General features: G+C 43.2%; 1 protein-coding gene across 1 annotated transcript in view; it reads left to right on the top strand.

The window, feature by feature from the left end:
• Positions 1–800: 800 nt before the first annotated feature.
• Positions 801–16,290, top strand: part of LOC133975350 (membrane-associated phosphatidylinositol transfer protein 2-like) — a 53,279-nt gene continuing 37,789 nt past the window's right edge. The window contains exons 1-2 of the mRNA XM_062413281.1: positions 801–906; positions 8,939–9,062. The gene's annotated coding sequence lies outside the window, so the exon portion shown is untranslated. The remainder of the gene's footprint in view (positions 907–8,938; positions 9,063–16,290) is intronic.

Raw genomic sequence — 16,290 nt, 5'->3', positions numbered from 1 at the left:
TCCCTGTTGGTAATTTTGTGTTTGTGGAGGTTTTTGGTAGTTTTTTGTGTCTGTGGTCATTATTTGAGTCTCTGAGGTTATTGTGGTTGTTTTTTGTGTATATTTATGTAAGTTTTGTGTGTCTTTATGATCGTGTTGTGTCTGTGTTGTTTTTGGTGTGTCTCTGTGGTTGTTTTGTGTGTCTTTGTGCTAGTTTTTTTGTCTCTGTGTTAATTTTGTGTCTCTGTGTCGGGTTTTTAGTTTTTCTGGTTGTTTTGTGTCTCTCTGTGTTAGTTTTGGTGGTCTCTTTTATTGTTTTGTGTCTCGTTGGTTGTCTTTGGGTTTGTTTTGTGTGTCTTTGTGTTAGTTGTGTGTGTCTTTATGGTTGCCCTGTGTCACCACTCTGGTTTAGAGGTGGACCTGTGGTCGATTGACACTCACATGTCCCTGGGCAGGACTGTGGTGTGGTTACTAAGTAAAAGCTCTGAGTACTTGAGTACTTCCTCCACCACTGATCGCAGTATATTCTGCCAGTGGAAACTTGATCAGTTTGTTTTTGACCCCTGCAGGCGGCTGTTGGCCGCTGGGGGGCGCCTTTCTCCTTGTGTTGTGCAGCAGGAGCGCGGCGGTGTCGTAACCACCAACCTGCGGTCATCATCATCATCATCGTCCGCCTGGAACACGCTCAGGTTCACCGGGTGTTGTCCGGTGGAGGCGCTGACATCCGTCCGCATGCAGCGGGACTGACGGGCGGACACACACCGGGGGAATGGCCGCTGTGTTCGCAGGACAGCAGGACTCACGGCGCTCAGCCTCCACCTCTGAATGTAAACAGCAGCATCAGCTTTGAGGAAACATCCACCCTCCTCTTCCTCCTCCTCCTCTACCGCGGATTTACCGGGACTGCAGACACACTCAGAGCCGCAGGTGGGTCTCTGATGCCGGCTGTTGACACGGTGTTCCACCGCTGACTGACTCTCACTAATGTTCATTATTTACACCATTATTTCTGACTGTGTGTGAATGGACAGTGGTCTGGGGGCGTCGGTCATTTACCAGAACAAACCAGCTGACTGTGTCCAAATAGACATATACCATATTTATATATAAACATACCATATATGTATATATCATGTTTGTATAGTGCGATAAAACAATACCTCCTCAATAGCAATACAACAAAGGTTCAATATATATCGATATAACATAGTGTAAACACAGTGAGGAGGTTTAACGCATCATGGATCCACCTCAGATTTATATAATGTTTAGCTGTTTATCAAGTGTTTTGTCATTCTCTGCTCATGAAGAAGAGTTTAAACCCACAAACTGATCAGGAGCAGAAATCAGTCTTTCAACTCTACAGAAATAATAACGTCCCATTTATCAGGATCGTTGTTAATATCAACTGATGTCAGATTTTGGCCCAGCCCTATAAAATGGGTGTGTGTCTAAATGAAAGATAGAGATACCTCAGAGCAGTTGCTGGGTCTACAAACTACTTCATTTATGTACCTAACGCCCAGTATTTGTACAATGCGTAGTAATTCATGGTTGAATTAACCTTGTTTTCTCTGTTGGGCTCTGCCTTGTAATGCACAGTGCCTGCAGGCGACTTTACATGGCCTCAGATTCACTCTGCTGGTTGGTCAAAACTGGATTAAACACTATTTTATCATGGGATATGTCCTATGTGAAATCAATATATAAGCAAAATGATCTTTCTTAGTGTCCCCCATCAAAAATCATTGTATGTACTTTTAAAGTCTAACAATCATTTTAAGTTAATTTCCCTTCTCTTAAACTGTGTTTTTGTATTTTGCAATACTGCATTGTGTGCATTTCCGTTAGCTAGTTATTGGGCCTTGGCGTTGCTTTGCCATATTTCCCAACATGTATCAAACTTAATCAGCAAAATAGGGTGAAACCAGTGGCAGAGGAGTGTGTTATAGATAATGTGCATTTTCTAATCCATCTGTCAATAATCAAAACTGTTCCCTTATTCAACATTGGCTCATAGTGCTCCTTTAAAGCCTTTAAACCTTTAAAGCCTTCAAATTAAATCATGGTGGAATGCAGGAGCCCTGTTAGTTCATGTTTCAAACTATTATTCCAGCAAATTTGCAAGTAATCAATAAAAAAAAGAATCACAAACTGACAGGCAGTAAATCTGGGGGTTTGGGGGCCGTGGCCATTTAGTATTGAGCTGTCTATTACCTGGCTGAGTAGTAATGTTGTTTTTCCAGTGATACATAAATTCTACATTTAATTAATAATCAGAAGAGTTGGAAAGAAAATGTTGATTGAGTGAATTTGCCGTGTCTCCGTTTGTGTACTGCCATACTCACACTTGCTATATTTAAATGCACAAGTGTGTTCACACCAACAAGTATGGCAATATGCAGTTCACTCTAGGAACCCAGATGGTTCACTCAAGTGTGAATCAACACTTCTCACCCCCAACAGTTGCCATAGCGTAAAACAAGGGGCCTTCAATATATTTTTAATATAGTGAAAATGGCGGTCAAGGACGAAGGACAGGTTATCTGTGCCAATTTCCATTAAGTGTGAAACAGGAAGCTCATACAGGAAAGTCAAACGCTCTTAAGTCAAGTAAATAAATCCCTCGGAAGGTATTTTGACGATGGACGATCGTGGTCACATGTTGCGATTTTCATTTCTCGAGACACAGCTTCGTTTCAGCACTAAACCGGATCAACCATTTGCTAGTCCCACATCTGTCTGACTCCTTCATAGGACGCTAGTTCAAGAACAGCACAGAGTCTAATTTATTCTATTCAGACAAAGGATATGAGGACTAAGGACTCCATTAATGCTCCTCAGCTCTGGAACAGCTTCCCTTAAAGCCTAACAGCCAAAATGCCCGAAATGATCCAGGAATTCTCACATATTTTTGAATAGTATGTTTGCATGTTGCTCCCCTTTTAAGTCATCTTCTCTTTCTGTAAAGGACCATATGGATTCATGTTACTTGCTCACTCACATGCTGTATAGAACCCTGCCTGTCCTTGTCACGTAGTGCTAACAATGTCTATTCTGGAAACACAATTGGAGCTGTTGTGTTTCATCCTCACCGGCAGCTTCTAGCTTATGCAGACGTGAGCAGTGGAGGCCCAACTTTCTAGGAAGCACACTTGAAACCTGGAAAGCATTTATCAGCCTGACTGTCACCTCTGTGCTTTAAATAATCAGCACTACCACATGCCTTCTGTGCAGTGGAGTGAAAGGAGTATATTAATCTTAATGCCAAATGTATCCAAACTGCTCAGGCTGAGGGTGATTCACAAAATAAATCATGAATAAAATATGGGCAGGTGTAATAATTTATTTGATAATTTTTCTACAGAATGTTATGCTTTTTACTGAGAATACAGACAGCTCTGTGGGGCTGTACCGCAGTGCTCTGTCATCACACCGGAAAAAAACGAACAGCGCATAGCTTCTATAGAATGAGATGAACGGACAATATCTGTGTTAATAGCGTTTTTATTTTGATATAAATGCAAGTGTCAGTGCATTCAAAGCTATTGTGCCAACATTTGCTAGAGGTGAGAATTTCTTCACCCTTATTTACTTAAAATCACAAGTTGAGAGCCGACCTGATGGGGGCGCTAGTCAAAAAGTTAAGGAACCATCAGAGTTGTTACAATTCATCCTGAGGAGAACATGAATGTGTGGAGCAAATTTCATGGCGAAAAAGTGGTAAACCTGGGAGAAACTTCTGTGTGTTTTGGTTTTGTTAATTCTGATTTGGTGGGTGTCTTCGGGCTCCACCAGCCGTGCTAGTGGTGTGGCTCTTTGCATAGCCATGTTGGTCTGTATCACAATTTGTTTCGGTGTATTTCATCCAAAAGTTGTCCTTGTTGAGATGTTTCACTCAAATCACAAATGTAAAACTCCCGATGGTGGTCAGAGGAAAAGTCAGCATCCTCAAAGTCGATGAATAATCTTGGAACTGGTTCAAATAGAGTTCCAGGCATACCGTGGTGGATTTGTGGAGAGGCCTCGGACTGGTTGGTTCCTTATCGAAGAATTCAAGCAGCCTCTCTCTCACCACAACCGTCCGATCCGTCGCATAATGCACCAGACCTATTTCCTCCCATTGCTGGTTCATTGTGCATGATTTAAATGTGTGTGGTGGGGAGTGAAAGAAGATGGAGCCTGACAGGATTTGATTATCGGGCCAAAATGATTAGGTTTGCTATAATGAACGCTGTTAGGAAGTAGCCACCGCAGAAAGAATGAGTCATAGTATTGATTGCCTCCCCCTCCTTCCTTGCTCCCTCTCTCTACCCTGCTCTCTGTCTTGTCTATCCCTCCATCGCTCCTTCTCCCTTCCCTCACCTCATCCCTTAAAATTCATGTTTTGTTCACAAAAACTCTCCTTCAGTCAGGATTGGAGAAGAGGTGGCATGTAGCCTAGGCCAAGCATTGCATACCAATAGCGACATGACTCGTTCGCTGCTACAGTCTGGATGAGAGAGGGAGGTGGAGGAGGGGGCATGGTGGCGGTGGGTGGGGGGGCCGCTCGTCACGAGATGCTACGTCATCGCAGTGTGTGAAATCTATTTTTAGCAGCGTAAACAGAGGGATTCCAGCCCACTGATCATGGCTTCACAGCCAGGCCTGTGTGGTGGGAGGCAGCAGGAGACGCTCTGCAGTGCGCGGCGCGGGGATGTGAATGAACGATACGCACATTAGGGCCTGCCTGTCCGCCTCCGACGTCACCCCCCCCCCCCCCCCCCCCCCCCCAGCGCCTCCGCCTGTCAGGGCGAAACACTGCTTGCCGCAAATAGACCATCGAGCTCTCGGCCTGTCTGTCGCTTTCTGCTGCTCCTGGCTCCGGGTCTCTTGCATGCACAAATGCACCATGTCTCTCATATTGATCAGTGTGTACACCAGTGGTGGAAAGTCTCCAGTGATTCTAAAATGGATGAACACTGATGCCTACAGAACGGGCAGAGCTGCACACGTGATGTTGCTCCATCTATAGATTCAATCTAGAGCCATTAATCCAAAAACATTATGTTCTTTTTTGTAATGCAAAACTAGCTTATCAAGGGTTTTATAAATCCAAGTATCGTTTTCCATTATTTATTTCACAGCTATCTGCCTCATTCTCATTTGTTGTATTCATAAGAAATGGTTTAATTAAGAATTGAATGTATTGAAAAAAATATTTTTACAGCAGTGACCTATTTGTGACCCAGTCATTCACACTCAAACACTTTTATCAGAAGATACGTACACATTTTAGGAAAATAAGATGTGAAGGCTCTTTAAGCCAACAGTTTATGAATTATAGTTTTAATTCTCCTCTAGTCTGAGGGTTAGGGTTAGGGTTAAGGGATAACCTCTGAATAACTTCAGACTAGGGGACTCAAAATGTCAGGGTTTACAGCGAGCAGTCAGATGATGCCTTCGCAAGAACTCCTTTAAATATAGATCCATACCTACATGAAGTAGGTACGAGGGGGGGTGGGGGTCATGTGAGACTGAGGTTGTGTGGTTGTGTGGTGCAGGGGGGGGGGGGGGGGGGGGGCTGACAGAATTTTAAGCCGTCACGTTTGGCCCGTGTTTGCTGTGCTTCGTTTGTGCACTTACTCTTATTAACACTCACCGGGCTTTGTTCGGATGCAGCGGGCCGTCGTTTCCTCATCAAATATTCAGATGCACACACATATTCAGGGCAACGGATGAAGCAGAGCAGCCTGCTCACTTGACACTTCGAGCGTCACTGTTAGTTAAAAGTCCTGTCTCTGCATTGGCTCTCCCAGAGACAACATCATGGTGTTTCCAGAGCACTGATCAGGTGCACAAGGCAACATTTGATCTGTGAACAAACTGTGCTCCAAAGGGTTTCCACTGTTTTCACATTTTCCTCCCTGTTAAATATCAGATTTTAGAGGCTACAAGTGGTGTTCATCGTTTGTGCAAAGTCATCTAGTTGTTCAAGTTAGTCTTGTACGTCCCAAGAGCAAAAATGCTAAATATGCAAAACTGAAAGAAAGTAAAGAATACAAATACCCCGGAATAAAAAGTGGCGATAATAGTCGATGCCGGTGTCGATGTATTGTAACAAAAACATGGGAATTCATTTGAAGTTTAGCCATCTATAGATACCGTTTTCTGGATTACCAACCCCCTGCTTTAAGATATTCCACTAGATAAATAGAAAACTCCTGGGATCAATATGAGTCATTAAGATTCATCCCCCGGGAATCAAGGAGACTAGACTCAGGTGGTGGTGATGAGGAATGGAGCCCTGGATGATGGGGCGTGCCAGTAAGGCTTCTGATTGGCCGGTTCAAGGGAGTTGGTCGGATTCAGTGTTAGAGGTGGGTCTGTCATAGCTCTGACCTGACCCCTGAATGACGAGAGAGAGAGAGAGAGCCTGTTAAAACTTTGACAGCTTACAGGTGACTGGCTCAACGCGAGTGTGTCAGGCTGTGCTTGGACGAGGGGAGAGAACGGGCTGGAGGAGCCTTGAGATAGCCGGAACAGTGCATGTGACTAATGAGGCATGTGCAACTAGACATTCCTCCTGACTGAACCCTCACTTAACGTTATTATGATTCATCCTCTGAGGAACATTAATATCTTCACGGTATTTCATGGCAAACCAGCCGGTAGCTGCTGAGCTATCAACCTGGAGTTCAGTGCTGTACACACCAACACAACTGTGTGAGGATTTTGAAGATGTTTGATGTGTTTCCCTTCGACACAACTCGTGCTCAGTCAGACAGCGTGCACGTGAGTGATCGGGAATTTGGTCTGTTGGCTTAATTGAAGCTTAATCTCAGTGACAAATGAAAGTGGGTGAAAGGACGGGCTCCTGACAGCGTGATCCGTATCACCCGCACTGCGCCGGCTCAGGTCAGCCATATTCTAGCCAGCTCCGAAGGCCTGGAGCCGGGCCAAGCGCTAATGGCATCGGGTCGAGGAGTGGAACTTCCCCTGCTTTATCTCTGGGCCCTTAACTCTCTCAGCTCAATTAACATCTGTGTCTTCCTCTGCTGTCTAACTGTTTCCTTGTCCGCATCTCAAAATTACCACCAGCTCACCTTTTGTTTGGGTGTAAAAGTGTTGGGGCTGGATAGGTTTTAATTTAGTTAATGATTGATCTCATTTTTTTTTTTGAAACTGCTTACATTTCCCTGGATTTATGAATCCATGAAAGACGTCTGTTAAAGTGGTAGCTATTACTCTTTCATTAGGGCATGTCATTATTATCCAAATTACATTTTCCAAATAGATATTTTTACAGCTATCTGTCTAAGCACAACATTTTTTTAAATATAAATCCATCATCACAGAAACTTCGGATATGTTATGGTTATGCTGGTTATGGGGAATTTGGGCATTTGACAGCAGTCTCACTTTTAAACACTATTTGGAGCAACCTGCGAAGAAGCTAAAGATAAAAATGAGTCTGACATCAGAACTATGTGCATTTGTGTAGTAAGCAAAGGACCAAACAACCATTTAGTGCACTTACCTCTGGCCACATCCCTTATTGTCATGCTGCTTGACTCGAGGGTGGCTGGACTTGGTTATGGATAAATGATGATGGAAGACAGTTGTTATTGAGGTCACGGGTGTCACTTGGTTGGACACTTTGCTTATTAGCGCTCCTTGCTACCAGCTGTCATTAGAGTCAGTAATGAGCCAAGTGTCATAAAGGGTGTTGATAACAACACCACGAGGAAACTTCTTGGATGAGATGTCTTTCAACCAACTGCCACTTTTCAACTCCAGATCTTTTTCATGATGTCTGTGATCGTCTCTGATGCTCTTTGTGCTTTTATTTGCTTCTATCTCTCTGCTGTTTTCTGCCAAGTGCAAAGTGATTTGATCTCAATGAGATTTCTTGATTAATATTATAGTGTATTGTATAGGTTAATTTGAGACACTAAGTCCATAGGTGTGAATGTGAGTGTGAATGGTTGTTTTCTCTGTGTGTCGGCCCTGCGATACTTTAGCAGTATAAGCAGTATAGACAATGGATGGGTGCAGGGATTAATGGATGGTTGAATAGTGGTGTAGCATCTTCCTCACTACAAGCAGAACAACTTTCCTGCTTTGAAGTGTTTAATTGTAGAATTGCATTGTTGCTGTGAGTGACCTTTACATCAGTAGAGGCTCTGGCAGAGAAGTTCGAAGTGTGTTTGTAAGTGAAGCAAACACCATGATGGATGTGCAGAGTAACCTCAGGCCCAGATGAACAGTGTGAGCAGTGATTAGCCGAGCGGCCCTCCCTCCGCAGACAGTGATGCATCGCCGTCATTTACCAGAATGCAGGAAAGCAGAGCAATTTGAGATGCATCAGAGCTAGCCCCTGCTAGCAGCCCCCACCACAAGCGTCATCACCCTGCTCGCTGCAACCCCCCCTCGCCCGCACGCCTCACAAGCTCACCCACCCCTCCACCCCCACCCTGAGCTAAAAATAGCCTGTCCTCTCTCATCACCCAGCCATCACGTCGGGGCCGCGTTCACTCTCATCTGCCGCCCACGCTTCTCTTTTTTTTTTATGTTGTGATGTTTTGACAGTGTCATATGATCATATTAGCTGTGGATGAACAGGTTTTGGATCCATCAAGGGAAGAGGACTCCCAGCTACTTGCACAGATAATAAGCAGAAATAAGGGGGGGGGGGGGGGGGGTTCTGATAACATTTTATTCGCTGTTGTATTCTATCCTCTAGAAGACTTGCTCTATCTCTTGTTTTACTGAGAACTAGATTGAGGAAGGACATTTGTTTCCCAATATGACTTCTGTATCATGTGGTATTTATAAGAATGACATTTCGGACAGCACACACTTTCACAGCGTCAGCTCAAATGCTCTGAATTCATGTCTCTGTACATGCCCGGTAAAGAAAAACATTAGCAGCTGCTCGTTGAATCTCCTCACGGACGTTTTTTTTTTTTATTCACAGGAGGAACCATCGCTGGAGATGGACTGCAGGTAGGAGACAACAATACACGTCTGTGGCTTCGGAAAACAAATGGAAACCATTTCCTGTCAGCTGACAAGCCGTGGAAGAAGTGTTCAAATCCCACGTAAGTAAAAGTACAAAACAGAAAATGCTCAATTTCAAGTAAAAGTAATTCATATTCCTACATTAGTATTATCAACAAAATAAACTTTAAGTATCAAAAGTAAAAGTAGTTATCCTGCAGTGAATTTGTCCTGTGACTGACACATAATAATAACAGGACACAATGTAATTTATATGTGAAGCATTAGATTGTCATGCGTGAATGCTTCAGCAGGATTATACTTGTGCCAGCTGCTGGTGAAGTAAATATTGGTTCTCCACCTCAGGTCTGTCCTCTGCCCTCTGTCACTTTTTAGAATGAGCCTCTTGATATTAATCATTTTGTTTTCACTGGTGACGTCAGGCACACAAATATGGAAATAAAACAATTGTAATGGGAACTAAATGACACAATCAAATGACACAAATAAAACAATAATATGACTTACATACTGTAAAGGGGCTATAACAAAATCCGCGACCACACACATCAGAATCCTGTTCATGTCAACAGTACTGATCGACCTATACACTAAAGATGAGGATAAATACAGTTAAAAAACAAGAACAAGTGAACTCGAGGTAAACAAGTAAATAACCCGTGTAGACTTTCTCTTCTATCTGCTGTACTACGGTGGCCCTGAGAGCTCAACGAACAGCAACTTAAGAAAACACATGCAAGTTGACAAAACACATGCAAGTTGACAAAACACATGCAAAGTAAGAAAACATCTCCATCAATTTCACAACACAACACATTACAGAAACGCGCAGCAAATAGTCACACGCGCTGCAAATAGACACACGCGCAGCAAATAGACGAACGCGCAGCAAATAGAGGCGACAACACAACGGAAGTGTTTCCAGAGGACAGCTAAAAGGGATGGACACAGGAGACACTAAAACGTCCAATACACTATACAATTTTGGTTCCGCACAGGGGTCGGCAACCCGCGGCGCTTCAGCCCCTCTGCAGTGGCTGTACAGCACAGTGTTGTGCATGTGTTTCGCGATCGCTGAACTTAACGAATCAGTTTTCATATTATTAACGTGAACGTAACGATGAACGTGATTGAACGTCACGTTCATTTTTTAAATCATCATCGTATCAGGCCCTCATGAAATACCAGGAGCGGGCGTGGGTGTGTGTGCGTGTGGCCAGCGCACCGAGGCTCCGACCCCGCCCACTCGCTCGGAGAGAGCCACAGTGAGCTCTGGGCTCTGAAGATGGTCCGATCTAGAGACATTCCGTCTTCTCCTGTTAAACTGAGTAAACAGCGCTAACAAGCAAGCCCCTGTTTGTGAGGACATGTATTGTCCATAGTGAGCAGGGGTTTGAAACCTTTACTATCAGAAGAGACATTTTGCACCCTCTTCTGAGCGAGTGGGCGGGGTCGGTGCCCCGAGACCCGAGACCGGTCAGCCCGCTACACACACACGCACACACACACAAACACACACACAAACACACGCACACACAACAGACAAACGCCCGCTCCTGGTATTTCATGAGGGCCTGATACGATGTTGATTTAAAAAATGAACGTGATGTTCAATCACGTTCATCGTTACGTTCACGTTAATAATATGAAAACTGATTCGTTAAGTTCAGCGATCGCGAAACATATGCACAACACTGTACTCTACAGCCCCTGCAGAGGGGCTGAAGAACCGCGTTCGGCTCCAGAGCCGTGTGTTGCGAACCCTGTCCGGAACCGAATTTGTATGGTGTTTGGACGTTTTAGTGTCTCCTGTGTCCATCCCTTTTAGCTGTCCTCTGGAAACACTTCCGTTGTGTTGTCGCCTCTATTTGCTGCGAGTTCGTCTATTTGCTGCGTGTTCGTCTATTTGCAGTGAGTGTGTCTATTTGCAGCGCGTTTCTGTAATGTGTTGTGTTGTGAAATTGATGAAGATGTTTTCTTACTTTGCTTGTGTTTTGTCAACTTGCATGTGTTTTGTCAACTCGCATGTGTTTTCTTAAGTTGCTGTTCGTTGAGCTCTCAGGGCCACCGTAGTACTTTTCAGACTAGAAACAAACAAATAAATTAAAAAAAGCTTAAAAACAGTGGTGTCTAACCTCTTTGATTCAAAACCACCCAAAGATAATTTTCCTTCTTTATTGGTGTCATTGGACAATTTATAAATACACACACAGGTAGAAAAAAAGACTGAGGAAAATGGATATTTCAAGCAGCATATACCATCATTTGATCACAAGGTTTCATTTAAATGGCCTAGAAACTTCCTCAATTGGTCAAATTAGTTAATATTCAGACAGCGAATATTAGAGGATAGTCCCAAAAATAAATCCAAACTTTGTGTAACAGAACAGTGTTTTTTCTTCACTCCTCTGCCTTTACTCATCTCCTAAGGTTTATCTTGTGACAGTTGTTGGGACTGACTTATAGATTGGGAACCAGTGAACAAAAAAAATGAACTCTATAGGGTCAAACCAGCTCATCAGCAGCTACAGCAGTAAGATGCTGTTTTCACTCGGCTACAGCAGTATTAATGATCTAATAATGTATCAGTCACAGGGGGCAATTTACATACACTTTGCTCATAATACTGACATTTTATCTAAATTGGAATTTAAATGCATGACTTGTTATAGGGTAATTTTAAGTTGTTGTGTTGGTACAAAGTAAATTAAAGGCATTGGTGTCATTAGTGTCATTCGTGATATATACACAGAGTCACGCAATGCCAACTTTATCATATTGTAAATAATGTAATTTGATCAAAATAGGCTTTAGATTGTCTCTCTGGCAGTATTATTGCAGAGGTATCTTATTTCGGTTGACCTTTACTTTTGACTAATTCACACACACACACACATACAAACACACACACATACAGACAGACACACACACACACACACACACCACACACACTGAAGCTCTAAGCAAATGACCATCAGCACCACTACAAGAAACCACGTGCAGCGGCTGAAGAAGAGCTTCCTTGTGGCACCTTTAAATAAAGTACTTGAAGAGCCAACATGTTATTTTCCACCACTGCAGCTGAGAGTATTTTGAGCCATGTCACATCACTATGTGGTCTAATGGTGAAACGGAAACTGGGCTGAAGTGAAATATGAATACAATAATCCACAGGGTATTGAAACATCCACACAGCTGCCAGTGTGACGTCCTGACAAATACCATCAGTAACATCACGGGAGGCGACGCACAGGAACCTGCAGCTCAGGCCCATGTTTGATGCGTGCCGGATGAGTAACAGGAGTGTCTGGTGAGGAAAGATGTGCTTGACAAGATCGCAAATTAACAGCCATAATAGCAGCAGATGTTCACGTGTTGTGGGACTGTGGTGTTTCGAGAACAGGGGTTGATTCTGTTAGTGTGGGCTCTGCTGATGCTCAGATAAAGTGTGTGTGTGTGCTGGGCGGAGTACCCATCAACAAGACATTTCATTCGTACATCCCTGCAGCTCGCAGATAAAACCAGAGGCTGAGAGTGAGGAGAGCGATGAACCGTGGCTGCTGCACAAATCCTGGGAGCTCGTTCTCATTCTGAGCCTCACTCCATGCTCATTGGTACAGCAGTCAATTTAAATGGGGGTGTACGTTTGCCTTTTGTGCCGCGCCTTATAGTAGACGTCTTGAGGTTCACGTGCTGATTGGAAATGTCCTTAAAGACGAACCAGCAGCTTCAACACCTCATATAGAACATGTCTGGCGGCCGGTGGGATATTTTTAACCACAAACTCAGTGAGACGTGTCGGCTGGATGTTATTAAAGAAACGTTTAAAAGGCCAACAACCGTTTGTCCTCTGTGTTCAGGCTTCACTCAAAGGAAAAGCTCCAGTTTGTACCTGTCACGTCTTATCGTTGCATTTGATTGTACATTTTGGAGAAATAAACAAATAAACTTGTTAAAGATGCTCTGAGGATATTTTCAAGAATCCTTAAAGAATCATATAACAATTCTCTCAGGGAATTACAGTGATGTATTGTCTCATTTCCCATATGCCAGGACATGCCGTGCTTAGTTTAGCATTAAGATTTGAAACAAATGCAAACATGCCCAGGAGAGTGTATATTCAATTATTCAAGGTAATATAGTGACCAGATGATATCTATTTAATTATATATAAATTGAGGGTATGTTGCAAATCTGCATGTTAGGCAAGTTTCAGAAGTAATGATATCACAGATTTCTTTTTTTGCTCAAATGTGAGATCCTGCAGTACAACATCCGCCTGCAGTGATTGCAACACTGTAACTCCTAGGAGGTTATGTTTTCTTCTGCGTTAGTTTAAAAAAAATCTGTTTGTTATCAGGACTTGACAAAAACTACCAGTTTGGTATATGACAGGAACGTATATTTTGGTGCAGATCCAGATCAGGGTGTGGATCCAGAATTCACCTTCTTTAAAGTTGCATTATGTTATCTTTTTTGACATTTTTACTGATTTCTCAGAGAATAATTCAAGGATGAAACAAATCAGGCATATTAAGAGGAGCGGTATTTAATGTGCAGTTTGGTGCAGCTTGATTACATTTAAGGAGACTATTGGGCCTTGACCTACATATGAGCTCTCATGGCTCTGTTTAGACTTAATTGGTTGAGATCGTGGTCTGGTTTAGAACAGTTAAAAAGTTCACGGTGACATCAGTAAGAAGATGTTTATTTACATTTAACTAAAACCTGGATCTTTCCCTGACCTGACCTGAACAGCTTCTGTTGCCTAAATCACAGATGGGACAAACTCCAATCACCTCAGCCGCCTCCTGATGACTTTATTAATCTGGTGTTTCATTAGATAAAATAACATTGGCTCTTATCATGGTAATCCAGCCTCTCATTACATTTTCCCTCACATCGTATTTGGAAGGAACTATTTACTAATACATAAACATCATTTCTAGTTTGCCACTCGCAAATTATAGCTAAATATGCGAATCATACAGTTCGCTTTGATGCTGTGGCTCAATTATTTCTTTTAATAAGGTAAACAGGATAGACAAACAGAGCTCATGTTGTAGTTGCAGATTTCACTTTGCACTCTTTGTAAGATTGCTTTTTATAAAGCACTTATTTTATATATTCTTATATTGTTTCATTTTCATATAATAACTACTATTGTTCTACAAAACGAGTAAGCAGATCATGAATCAGGACAAACAATTTTGATTGAAAATCTTTTACTATACAGTAACAGACAAAATGTTATATATTGTCTGAAAGAAGAGTCTGTCACAGCTCTGAGAATATCTTCAAAACAGTAAGTCAAAGATGGCGGGGGCAAATTTTTTTTGCAGAACTAGATGCTCTCTAAGTTAAATGGTTAAACTTTAGAGGCACAAGCCTGTATCATTATCATGACTGACCATGGTATTTGGTCATATTAACATAACACTTCTTGGCATGTGGCTTATAATTTATCATTTTTTATTTTAATTTTGGATGATAATTACTGTATTGATAAACATTCAGTTTTACCAATTTAAGTCTGATGAGTAAATGTAGGTCCACTGAGGTGAGCGGCGCACTGACTACACTCTGGAATAACAGCCTTTGTCAAGTTTACAGTTTTCCTCATTCACTGATTCGTTGGTCAAAAAGAAAAACCTCATGTGTTTACATCTGAGCTGGAGATCTTCCTGTGGGGAGCTCAGAGATAAGAAATACATGCATGTGATGGGCCTGTCTGCTAGAAACACATCTTAATTGAGGTTTGAAGGGTTTGTGACACCAAATGATTTGTACTTGTTGAATGTGCAGAAGGTAAATCTTGACATTTCTCTGGTTCCAGCTCTAGGATGGTAAAACAAACGTTGTTTTTATGGTATTTGGGTGTAGACCAACTAATAAATGGAGATATCAGTGTTAATCAACTCTGAAAATAGTTCCTGGTCACATTTCAGTCTCAGTTTTATAGCCATTTGAAAAGATGAGAACTGTATTTTCAATTTTGATCAAAGCTTCCTCAACATGTTTAATGCAAATGAGACAATGCTGCAGCAATAAGTTGATTCCCTGATGAACAGAAAATCTGATTCTGGATCAGTGTTGTCAAGAGAAAGATGTACACAGAAACGAAAAGGCAATCAATCTGATGGGCTGCACCCTGAGCTCGCTGCATCACAACAAAACCCACCAATCAGGCTTCAGCCTCATGCATCTCCATGGTAACAGAGCTTCCTCGGTCCCAGGGAGGTGGAGACTGCGAGGGGGGGGGGTGGAGGCAAGGGAAAACGAGAAGAGAGGTGGATGGGGGAGAAGAGAGGAAGAGAAGGAGGAGGAGGAGAGAGAGAGAGAGAATCGATAGCTTCTCTTATTTCACTGTGAGAGGCTTCTTTCCCAATTTGAGGTGGGGAGTGGGAGGGGGGGGGGGGTCGAGTCAGTGTGGTTGGGCTGACCGCAGAAGGCAGACGGCAGAGGAAGGAGCGGGGACGGGGGTGGAAGGATGCCTTGGCCGGGAGTCTCTGTGGGACCTGGATCTGCCACGGCCCTTAAGCCTCCGCTCAGTGGATGGGCTGGGCAGCTGTGATCAGCCGGTTCCTGCCTCCGTGAGGTAAACATCTGATTTCTTCCACTTGAAACATTCCGAACTGTGTCCTCCTCCAATATCCACACTCTCAACTGATGCGCTCGCACCAAAGCACAAAGTAAATTAGCTGCTGGCAACATGGACGCCTGCCTGTTGGACTGTGGAACACATTGGAGCAGACTGCTGTGGTGGCAGAGAGGGAGGAAGACACAGGGATCTGCGGGTGGCTTCAGTCTGAGGTGTGTTCTGCATGGACGGTGTGAATGGGACCAGCTCCGTGTGGCATCTATTTGTCAGGGGCAGCGTGAGGGCTTTTGTTGATGTGCTGCAGCAGCGAAGCTCCCACCTTGTGTGCAACACATGTTTAATGGTCATGTTGGGAGGTTGGGAGGTGCTGCAGGTTCAGTCTGTTGCTGAGGAGTGTGTGCTGAAGGAAGGAAGCTGTGAAAATCATCGTACGAGGTGATGCTTGGCACAGAAAAGCGATAAAATACTATTTAAATCTGAAGATCTTTTGCTATTTTATTACTTCAAGTTGTTATTTTGTGCTGCACCTGCCTGCGTGTCGCTCTTCCAGCTAATTTGAATGGGAGTCGCAGTACGCAACAAGAACGCACACCACAGTGCTTGTCTCTTGGGGGGGGGTTTCTTGAAATCTGGAGGAACTGTAGTCGCTGCCTGTGTGCACTGGCGACTCCATCTAATTATAATTCCTCGTTGTTTATTCACAGAAT

Source organism: Platichthys flesus, chromosome 19, assembly GCF_949316205.1.
Source record: "Platichthys flesus chromosome 19, fPlaFle2.1, whole genome shotgun sequence".
NCBI lineage: Eukaryota > Metazoa > Chordata > Actinopteri > Pleuronectiformes > Pleuronectidae > Platichthys > Platichthys flesus.
This window is presented reverse-complemented; position numbering and strand designations above follow the sequence as displayed.